The following is an 11,007-nucleotide window of genomic DNA, read 5'->3' on the forward strand; positions in this document are numbered from 1 at the left end:
GGTTTACACACAATTAATTCTTACGATTGTTTGCTCACGTATTAGTTGCAACTTTGGGGTATTATTTGTGAAATATAAAATATTCCAAAGTTGCAACTAATATGAAATGGAGGTAGTATAATTTTTTCACCCAACTTAATAATAATAAGGTACATTATTAGCTAATTATTTGGCAAGTTGGTTTTTTGATAATGATTTATGGTTGACGTGAAAGGTATTCTCGAAATCAAAGGTGGTTTTTTTTTGGTAGGATGGGGTGACTTTTCAAGAATGGGCATAAACAGCTATGTTGAATACTTGAAGAAAATACTGTAGTATAGAAATATGAATGCCCCAAAAAATCATACTTGTCCGTAGTAGCGACTAGCTAGCTAGTTTTGCATGCAATATTATACCTTTATTCGTAAGCTATAGTAACACTGTTTGATATAACGACTTTGTTGAAATTAATATTCCATTTCTCCCCCTTAATATGGAGAAGTACGTATGGTATGTACCTTCAATGTAATTGAATTTTTACTCCATCAAGTACTCTGAAATTAATGTTGTGGTCCATTAATTTGTTTTATGCACATAAAGTTAACTTAAGTATATGTGTGCATCAGGATTCATGACAACCAATATTTTGATATTTTATGATATGGTCATGATGATTAATAGGTGTATGAATTTAGGTAACAGCTTAAGATTATACTCCGTACATAGTATATTAATTAAGGAATTCAGTCGTAAAAATTTTTTTTAATTTTTTTTTTCGCGTGGGTAGTTTATTCATTGAAAGCAAAGCAATCTTGGTTTACAAAGTACACTTTTCACGGTTTCATAAGGCCACATACTATTTCCATGTCACCCCATGAATAATTAATTATGAAGCATAATTATTTTATAGCAACATAATTGAGTGACCTTAATTAGCTTCAATAGCTTGTGTGCTATTTTAATTATAATCATCTTATAATACACAAAGCCATTTTGCAGCCGAAGAGTCACGCTAATTTTACATGAAAACGGCCTCAATGTCTCCTGCAGAAGGTACTATCTCATTCTCTTTCCCTATCTTTTGGTTTATCTTGCTTGCTAGCCTGTACTAATAATTAAGTGCTAATAATTTAATAGAGAAATATAGTGTATGTATGTATGGTATACCATACAATTTTCGTAAGCCGAAGATCATGTTTTGATCAAGTGTCATTTTTCTAGTGCATGCATGTGTATTTATAATTTCACAAATTATTTGTCACATTTACCAAATTATAATGCTCCATTATATGTATACAATATACCAATAATACCATATTTTTGTTGTAAAAAAAATGAATAAAAAATAGTACTCACTTTATATTCTTGTATTTTACTTAACTAATTAACTATCCCATTGCATTGTTTGAGTAATGAAAAAACACACATTTCAATTTTTATGGATGCATACAAAGTGATAAAATAAGTTTTTTATTTTATTTTATTTTATTATTATTATTATTTTTTTATATAGGAGATTAATTTTGGAATGATCGAATACACCTAAAATGAAAATTTTTTTAATGAGTTTTTCACGCTTAGCTTACATATTGGTAAGCTAGCTGGAATCATGAATACATGTGAAGAATACATTATTATTTATAATTAACAAATTTAGTTGATAAAGTTTGTACGAAGTTGTACTTGAGATATACATACGTACTACATATAGATTTATAGTTTGACCAATTACATCTATTGTCCTATCTATAATTGTATTTCAATTACTAATAAAAGGAAAATTTTTTTATATTATCTACCATTTTATGCTAGCTAGCTACCTCGTATGATTAATATTTCAAATTCTGGCGAGACATGAAGATAATATTATAAATGATGTATGTAACATGTAAAGTTAGAAATTAAGCTACTAATAAACTATATCTCCCTCTTGTAAAATTATATAGAAATTAATAAGGTTTGTTAGTCAACCAGTTGACATCTCTTTTTATAGACTTCATTCCATTCATTTTGATTTTGTAAACACTATTCTTCTTAGATCCCTTATTTTAAGTTCCTCCAAAAAAAATCAAATAAAAAGTTTAAGGCATTCGTTTTATTGAGATCAAAATCGGATATACTTTTTTAACTAAAAAGTTAAATGTAGTACGAGTACTACATAAGATTGTTTTAGTAATTTGAATCTAGCATCATAGTATTAATAGATTTTAGATCGAGGCAAAAATACATTTGTACCTTTTACTCGTAGTATTTAATGATGAAATATTGCTTATGATCGAGGACAGTACTAATAATGTACTATATATACTATGTTTTTGGTCAAGAGATTGTTCTGCAACTTAAATGTAACCCACTCCATATAACTACAAACAGATGACTCATAGAGATGATCAAGGGCTATGGCCTCATGCTGTCATGCATGCCGACCTTTTCATAATTAAACTTATAATTTGTACTATTGATTAAGAGTCAAAATTATGTGTCTAAATTACTACATTTATGTTTGTTTATTAGATTTGCATATCTTTGATGAACTGATTTTCTGGCTGCATAAAAAACTATTAATTGTTGTTTAATTGACTTTAATTTAATCAAAACCAGAAGCATAATAAGCTGCATTGTAATAATGTAATTTATAAGTTTAATTTAAGTATATAATTAAGGTTCTTTGGTCTGTAAGTAAGTAATATGGGTCACTGCCCCTAAGTCCTTAATTTATAGATACATTGTACTACAACTACTTTTAATTTGGTTTTTTGAGATACCATAGAGTCGCATCATCTATTACTTTTATCAACAGTTTGGCATGCAAATTAATTAGTTGTCACTATTCTTGTCAAAAAAAAAAAAAAAAAAAAAAAAAAAAAAATAGTTGTCACTTTTTGTACACATATACTCTTCAATAATTTGATCATATTGCTCAAAGATGCATACATATAACTTATTTCACATTGCTAGTCCATCTATCTGATGAGATAAGGACTTAGGGTATGTTCACATTTACTGAACTGAACTGATTGGAGTTGAACTGAAATGAAATGAATATTTTATGAGAGAAGGAAATTAGGAGCTGAAATGAACTAAACTGATTGGAGCTGAACTGAAGTGAACTGAATTGAAATTAAGTAAATATGAATAGATCGACCCTTAGAGCTTATTCTCTTCAGCTTAATTTCATTTCCGTTCATTTCAGTTCAACTCAGTGCAGTTCAGCACTTAATTTCCTTCTCTCATAAACAATTCATTTCACCTCTATTCTCGGGCTAGAAGTAGAAGTTTTCATTGGAGCTACTGGTTCTCGAGAGTAGTGAATCTAAGTTGATTGTGCAGGTCTCAAACTAGGCAAGATGAGACCATTACCGACCCCAGATATAAGTTCCTCATTCATACCGAAACAGCTCTTAGTAATTAAGCATATTTCGTTATTATATTATACTTATATATCCTTAAATTGGGATCCACACCTACTTTATAAATTATAACTACAATAGCTACATTAACTATTTCCAAAAAATAAAAATTGCTATATTAACATATATAGTTGTTCGTACAATCTGAAATGCCCCTTTGATTGACAAAGGAATCTTCTAACTCTTCTATTCTAGGAGTCAATCATATGAATAAATCTAGGAATCTTCAATTAAGATGATTAAAGAGTTACTGAAGTGGCTCTACATTGTGATTCGAGACCAAAAAGATTAAATTTATGGTGTATACTCTACTTGTTTAAAATAAAATGATGCAACTAATAAAAGTTAATCACCTAGGAATCTTTAAAATCGTCGCTAAGATTAAGAAAGATTAGTTTTAATTAAGCTAAGAATCTCTTGATTATTAGATTATGGGTGATTATTCTAGCCGTGTGATTGGAGTTATAATTACTTACGATCCGCAACATTCCTAATTTTTTTTTTTTTGGCTTTCTCATGCTTCCAAGGAGACAGGGTACGGTGGTAAACACATCTTTTAAGCTCGATATAAGGTTGCATTGTCATTATTTTATATATTGACGGGAATATAGGGTTGCATTATATTACCGCATACGTTACTTATTAATTATATTAAAAGATTTTATAAGATTTGTTTTCAGGTAAATTACTTCACTAGAATGTCCACTGCTAGGATATCTTGAAAATTGATTGCATGTGATGTACTATTTTTTGTTATAGCTATTACAATTAGATTTTATATTTGTATACCCGTTTTACATCTGTTTAGTGTTTTATCAATTGTCCTTGCATAACTAATTTTTTTTAGGAACGCGCATAACTATTATAGGACCACTACTTTTGACATTAACTTGGGCTAACCTAAAAGTATATAGCTTTATTATTGACAGAGAATATATACTGAATGCTCTACGTATACTCTATACTTTGTTAGTCATAGTCCTCATAGATACGATTTATACAAGCAATTTGATATTTAACATTTATACATCTATAATCTATGTATGAAATTGCACTAAATTTTCAAATAAAATTCCCGCTAATTAAGGCTAATGAATTAAACTTCGTATATATGCCAATATAGGACTATGTACTTGTGAGGTTGACCATATAGGTAATAATGTATTATTGAGAAGATCTCCTTTGATATCTTAATCAGTGTAGCTAACGTATGTAAGAGATTACTTGGTAATAGTACATTCTGATTTCTAGTGTACGTGAAATCCTTATGCTAAAACGTTTTTTAGCATGACTATTAAAAACAAAAACATGCTCAGGTTGCCAATATACACTATAAGAAAACAAGTTTAAATTTAATCTGTCACTGTACTATATATGGAGCAACACAAAAAATATGCGATTTTGAGTCATTTTTAAATAACTGTCACTTACTATTTCATTCCACAAATCAATTCAAGTTTAAACACGTATTATGTGTAAACATTAAACACATTTAAAATATATATAGTGCCAATTGTACTACATACATCCATTTTAAATTTGATATATAGTTGCATTACTAGGTTAAAAGCTACACTTTAAAATAATGTGACAAATAATTCCAAATCGAAGAAACCTAAACCTTGAAAAGTAAACAATGAAAATAACATGAGGCTCTTCCTATCTTTAATAAATCCTTATCTAATTATCCTCTCTACCTCGTATTTTATTGTACCCTTTCTTTTTGACTAATTTAACACTATTAACTCTCAATTCCACTCCATGAAAGCTCTACCAAAAACATTTTCTCCACTTCAAGACTTGATGGTACACGTTTGTCATGCAAATCCTCCGTCTAATTAAAATGGATACCAGTTATCAAAAAACCCTTTCATAAACATACAAGTACTTCATAAGTTTGTAGTATATAGATGAGTATATATAATCAGTGTATAAAGTTAGGAATTCATGACAAAAACACGCACAAATTGGTGTAATTAGTGTGTTTTGTCATTTTTTTTTTAAATTTAAACAATTTTCTAAAGTAAATTAAATGCTTATATAGTTATATTAATCCTAAGGATTATGGATAGCATTTTCCTTTTTAAAAAAAAAAAATAATAATAGTAAATAAAATTTGCATTATGCATCCGTGCGGTAGACAATGGTCGTCAGGGCATTCAACAATTGGACTACACGTCGCCAAATCTTACATTTTGGTAAAGTGAAGAAATGTAGTGTATGAAACAGGACATTTTTCACATTGCTTTATGAGATTCCTACGGTCAAACTAATTAACTAACTAACTCCCATATATATTTTCTGGACGGCTGCTTTTTGGCAATGGGGTAATGGTAGTAGGTTCATGCTTCACGCATGTCTTAGCTAAGCATGCCTTACTAATTGAAACTATACTAGTCGATTTCGATTGTTATAGACACAATATGGTTTCATTAAACATGGACCTCATGCTATTTCAATAATACTACGTAGTTATCTACTCATCTTAAATCTTAATGTCCGTGTCACTCTCACCGGATAAATATGATGATACTAAGTAGGTCAGTTTATGATCGAATTTTTCCATTTAAGAGATTATAGAGCAATTTAATCTTGATCTAGCTCGTGTCATTTCTACCGATGTGAATTATTTATTGAATTATAATTTACATGTTGTGATGATTGATTAACGATTCTAGGTTGACTCCATAAATATTGCTCATGGAAAAAGCTTGATTGATTATGGAGATCGATTAATTATTTTTTGTTTGATCTTTTATGAATATAATGAGCATGGGTGACAATAAGGCAAATCAACTTGTGAGACTCTCAAAATCGATTTGGTCTAGAGGAAATCAAAACTCAAATTTGAGTCAAATTTTATTAATAATAAGACAAGAAAAGGTGACTTGAAGTCAACATTATCAACCATATACATAAATCCATAATTGAATGCAAAATTGGCAAATTCTACTAATTTGCATTTGTATATATATACCAACAAGAATAATCCAAAATGGAATATGGGGATCGATCGAAAAGTCTTAATGCTTTAAAATTATATGTATAATTTTATTAAATATTGATTCAACATTAACATTATTAAGTAATAGTCGGAACACATAAAAAAAAATAAACAATACCAACAAATCTTCTCCGATCCGTGGTTAGCATCAATTTCGTACCTCTAATAATAATTGCGGTACGAATGACAAAAACTAAATCGGTGAGTATCGTAAAAATTGTCAACAACTCAACATTGACGTAGAGATGCAAAAAAACAGACATTTACAATGACACTTTTTATGAAGCAGTCAAAATCAAAAGGCCTGGATTACATTCCAAATGTAGAGCCCTCATATAATATATTCATCCAATAGCTAAGTGAAACATACACCTATGAAATGAATTGGAATTTTGGAAACATCTCACCAAAAATCAAGTTTCTGCTGCGAAGTTTCAATACATTTTTATGTACTCGGTTTATTTTCTTTAGCTTTGATGTTGAAACCCACGAGCACAACTCACCAAGTACGACCCACATCCACATGCCTCACCTAAACGCTCCTTTTACATCATCATGACATATAATTAGATTTTTAATAAAGTAATTAACTTTAATTTGTATACTTCTACCTTAATTAGCTTAAATTTTTTTAATGAATAGATGAATTTTACTTTGATTTTTATAACTATGTCACCAACTTTTTTACTACTACTGCAGCTATTTGATTACCGTACGGCATAAAATCTTGAATTCGCGCACATGAAGTTATTACAACTTGTGAAACTTTACCGTGTTTAACAAGTGTTTAATTTTGACACTTTCCTTCTTCTTACTACTACTACGTATTTCATTTGTGGGCTTTGAATTTCTCTGTCATCTGTCATTAAGCAGCTAAGCTCCACTAATTGACGTACATGATTATAACATGACTATTACAAGATTATTACGTACCCGCAACGATTTACCATGTTATCACCATGATATATGCACTTATCGTGATTTTTTTATCTTTATAAGATTCCTATTGTCTTATTCTTCGTTCACTACTACTAGGATATTTTTGTCATATAATATGGTAATAATTAATTCTAAACAGAGAGAGTATATATTAAGCTATTTAAAATTTAATGGTTTTGTTAATAATTTAAATTACACTATCATAACAACGATTATTCAATATATATAGCACGAACTTGATTGGTTGCTTGATTTGATGTTAAAATTAGTCGAAAATTCCTGCGGCAAGTATCATGTTTTAATTTTGGTACTAGGAACAATCAAATTCAGGAATAATCCAGCCGAATTTTAGCCCCCTGTTTGTTCTGTTTTCACCCTAAAAAGAATGATTATAATAACTTTCAATAAACTTTTGATTCATCATAGTTAATTTTTTATCCAAAGAATATACTTTTCCAAATTTACTACTTTCCCTCCAACTCACCAAAAAAAAAAAAGTTGCTTTTTTCAAATTTACTATTTCCTCATTCATCTTTCCAATAACACATGAAAAAATAGAACCTATTTCCCCTGTTAAATAATTACACAAAATTTCACCCGCCAATTAAAAAAAAAAATTAATTAAACAAGTAAAGATTGATCTTGATCGTATTTAGGAGTATGCTTATCTTCTTCTTGAACAAGGAGAGTAGGAAAAGCATGATCAGTAAGGTCCTTAGCTCTTTGAGCCTCAATCTCCCAATCTGTTCTACTCAATACCAACATCATTGTGATCACACAAGACCCTTGGGCAGCTAATAACCCGAGCCACATCCCTTCGAAGTCGAACCCGGCGAAGAACCCGAGCCATACCGCCACCGGCATACCCACCAAGTAAAAGCATCCTAAGTTAATATTGGCACCAACTTTGGGCCGGGCCGTCCCACGTAACACCCCGCAGCCCGTTGTCTGTGGGCAGTTACCGAGCTCGCAAAGCCCAATTATTGGCAAAACCAATGAGGTTAACTTGATAATGTCTACATCTTTGGTGAACATCCCGGCCCATTTCTCCCTCACCATTAAGGTGAAGAAAAGGGCTGAAAACCCGAGTATGAAGCTGAAGAACAGGCCCGTGACGGCGGCCCGTTTGGCCCGCATGGGCCGGCCCGCACCGAGCTCGTTGCCGACCCGGGTGGAGACACTAACACTCAAGGAGGAAGGGAAGATGTAGATGAGGGAGGTGGTTTGGATGAGGATCCCCATCGACGCGACGGTGGCCTTAGGGTTGACGAGGAGGCCGCAGAGGAGGATCATGATCTCGTACCACCACCACTCGAGGCAGACCGAAATGCAGCTAGGGATAGCCAGCTGAAGTAGCCTTGTGTACCCTTTTAAACACTCCTTACTAATAGGAGTCCAACCCTTCTTACAAGATTTCGAAAAGAAAACATATATCATTAGAAAAAGTATCATATTGTAGTTAGTCAAAACACCAGCCAAAGCCACCCCTTTGATCCCTAGCTTAAGCTTAACCACCAGGAGCCAGTTAAGAGGAAGATGTAGCGCGATGGCTAAGGCCGCGGTGAAGGTAAGAGGCAAGGTGATGGACTGAGTCCTAAGATAGATTCTTAGTGGGTTTAGAATAGACTGAGCCAATAAATCAGGCAAGGTGTAGATTAAGTAAGCTTGGGCTTGGACCGCGATTCCTTGGTCTTGGCGGCATAACAAGAGAAGTTTCTCCATGTTGAGCCACAAGAAGGAGATAGGGAGAGAGATAAGTAGTAAAAGGATTATAGTCCTTTGAAGAGTAAGGCCAAGGAGAGAATGTTTTTTAGCACCAAATGCCTGACCACAAATTGGTTCCATACCCATAGCCAACCCGGATAAAACAGAGTAGCCAGTAATATTTGCAAACCCTATCGCTAGCGAGCCTCCTGCCAAGGCAAGCTCGCCTAGGCGGCCTAGAAACAACATTGATATCATTGAGCGTGAGTATAGTAACAAACCGGTAAGTATCATTGGTAACGCGACATCACCTAGTAACTTAGCCTCGCGTAAGGAGGACACACAACCCGAACTTGAAATAGAGCTGATACGCGACTTATGATCAATATCCGTATCATTATCATTATAATTATCATTATTCGTAGAAGTTGGGTGGTTGTAGATAAGTAGTGTAGTAGAATGATGATGTTGTGGTGAATGTAAAAGGGAGGATATTTTGGGTGTTGGAGAATTGGGTAGCAATGGGGCATGCAAGCTGGGCATAGGGTCATCATTGGTTGATATAGTAATTGGGTAATTTGTTTGTGATTGGTTTGAGTTGCATTTGCTGGAGATAAATCCATCATCTGAGCCTGCCTGCTTGCACATTTTTGGGAACAGAATATTTTTTAGGAGAGAGAAAAATAAGAGAGAGAGAGAGAAAATGAGAGAAGAGAGAAGAGGTTGTTTCTTGTTTGGAGTTAGGGGGGAAAGGCTGGCACGGTCTTTATATATAACGGGGGTACTAATAGTGCTCTACTTTTTGAATTTATTTTTTTGTATTATTCTACTATATCTAAGCTTTTGGACCATTTAAAAAAAAAAAAAGGAATCCCAATATTGATGCTGAGCTTTCTGTATTTTTCTATATATAAGGGGTATACTCTATACTGTATATCACGCAGTTTTTCAGTGTTGAGTATGATTTTCTGGCGTGAAGTTAAGGGATGTATCTTATCACACTTATTGTAGAATGAATTTTTTTTTTTTCTTCCATGCAATGAATTTCTCTTAGTGCCTGTTCGCTTCAGCTTAATTTCAGTTCAGTTCAACTTTAATCAGTTCAGTTCAATTCTTAATGATTTATCTTATCAATCTCATTGTAAAAGGATTTTTCTTAATAATTTTTTCATAGGACGGACTTTCTCTTAGGGCTTGTTTTCATACGATTATTTTCAGTTCAGTTTAGTTCAACTCTAATAAGTTCAGTTCAGCTCTTAATTTCCTTTTCTGATAAAATATTCATTTCAGTTCAGTTCATTTCAGTCAATGAGAATAGGCCCTTAGTCTTTACTATTAAAGAGGAAAAACAAATCCTAGTTGTTTATTTTAAATCACTAGGTATCATTTTAATTTGGATAAATGAATGTATTATAATATTATGTACTTATAAGCGATTTTATATCTAAGTATGGTTATAGGAACACAGATCATGAAAATATATACTCATTTTAAATACTTTGTATTTGAAATAAGGAACACAGGTCATACTACTTTAGATTATCTCTTCAACTAAATACATTACAAAAAAAATCTTATTTAAAAAATATGTTATAGGATAACATTGTTACGTAGTTTATTTTAAGCTTGTTTAAATAGTGGGGATCACTCAAGCAAGAGTTTTAATGGGCGGTGTGAAAATCAAATACTATTGTTTTTAATGATCTTATTATACTCTTGTCAAAATCTTATTATACTCATATTATATGAGCTAAAACAATAGTGACTCAAATTAAATAGACAAATAAATAAAAACAAGTATGTAACTAAGATTGGGCCCCATAAAGGTGGATAAGATGTCAAAAATTGGAGGCCCGATTCGATTACTGTATTACGATTAGTTATAATTACCCATTATAACTATAATATCTGTCAATGAGCTATATATCACCGACTCTAACATCACTTTGCTTCAATTCCCCTTGTCGTAAA

The 11,007-nt window shown here is 32.0% G+C and overlaps 1 pseudogene; it reads right to left on the reverse strand.

Annotated features, from left to right (window-relative positions):
- Positions 1-7,769: 7,769 nt before the first annotated feature.
- Positions 7,770-9,767, reverse strand: LOC145608328 (protein DETOXIFICATION 49 pseudogene; annotated as a pseudogene).
- Positions 9,768-11,007: the final 1,240 nt, after the last annotated feature.

Source organism: Chenopodium album, chromosome 23, assembly GCF_948465745.1.
Source record: "Chenopodium album chromosome 23, dcCheAlbu1.1, whole genome shotgun sequence".
NCBI classification, from domain to species: Eukaryota; Viridiplantae; Streptophyta; class Magnoliopsida; order Caryophyllales; family Amaranthaceae; genus Chenopodium; species Chenopodium album.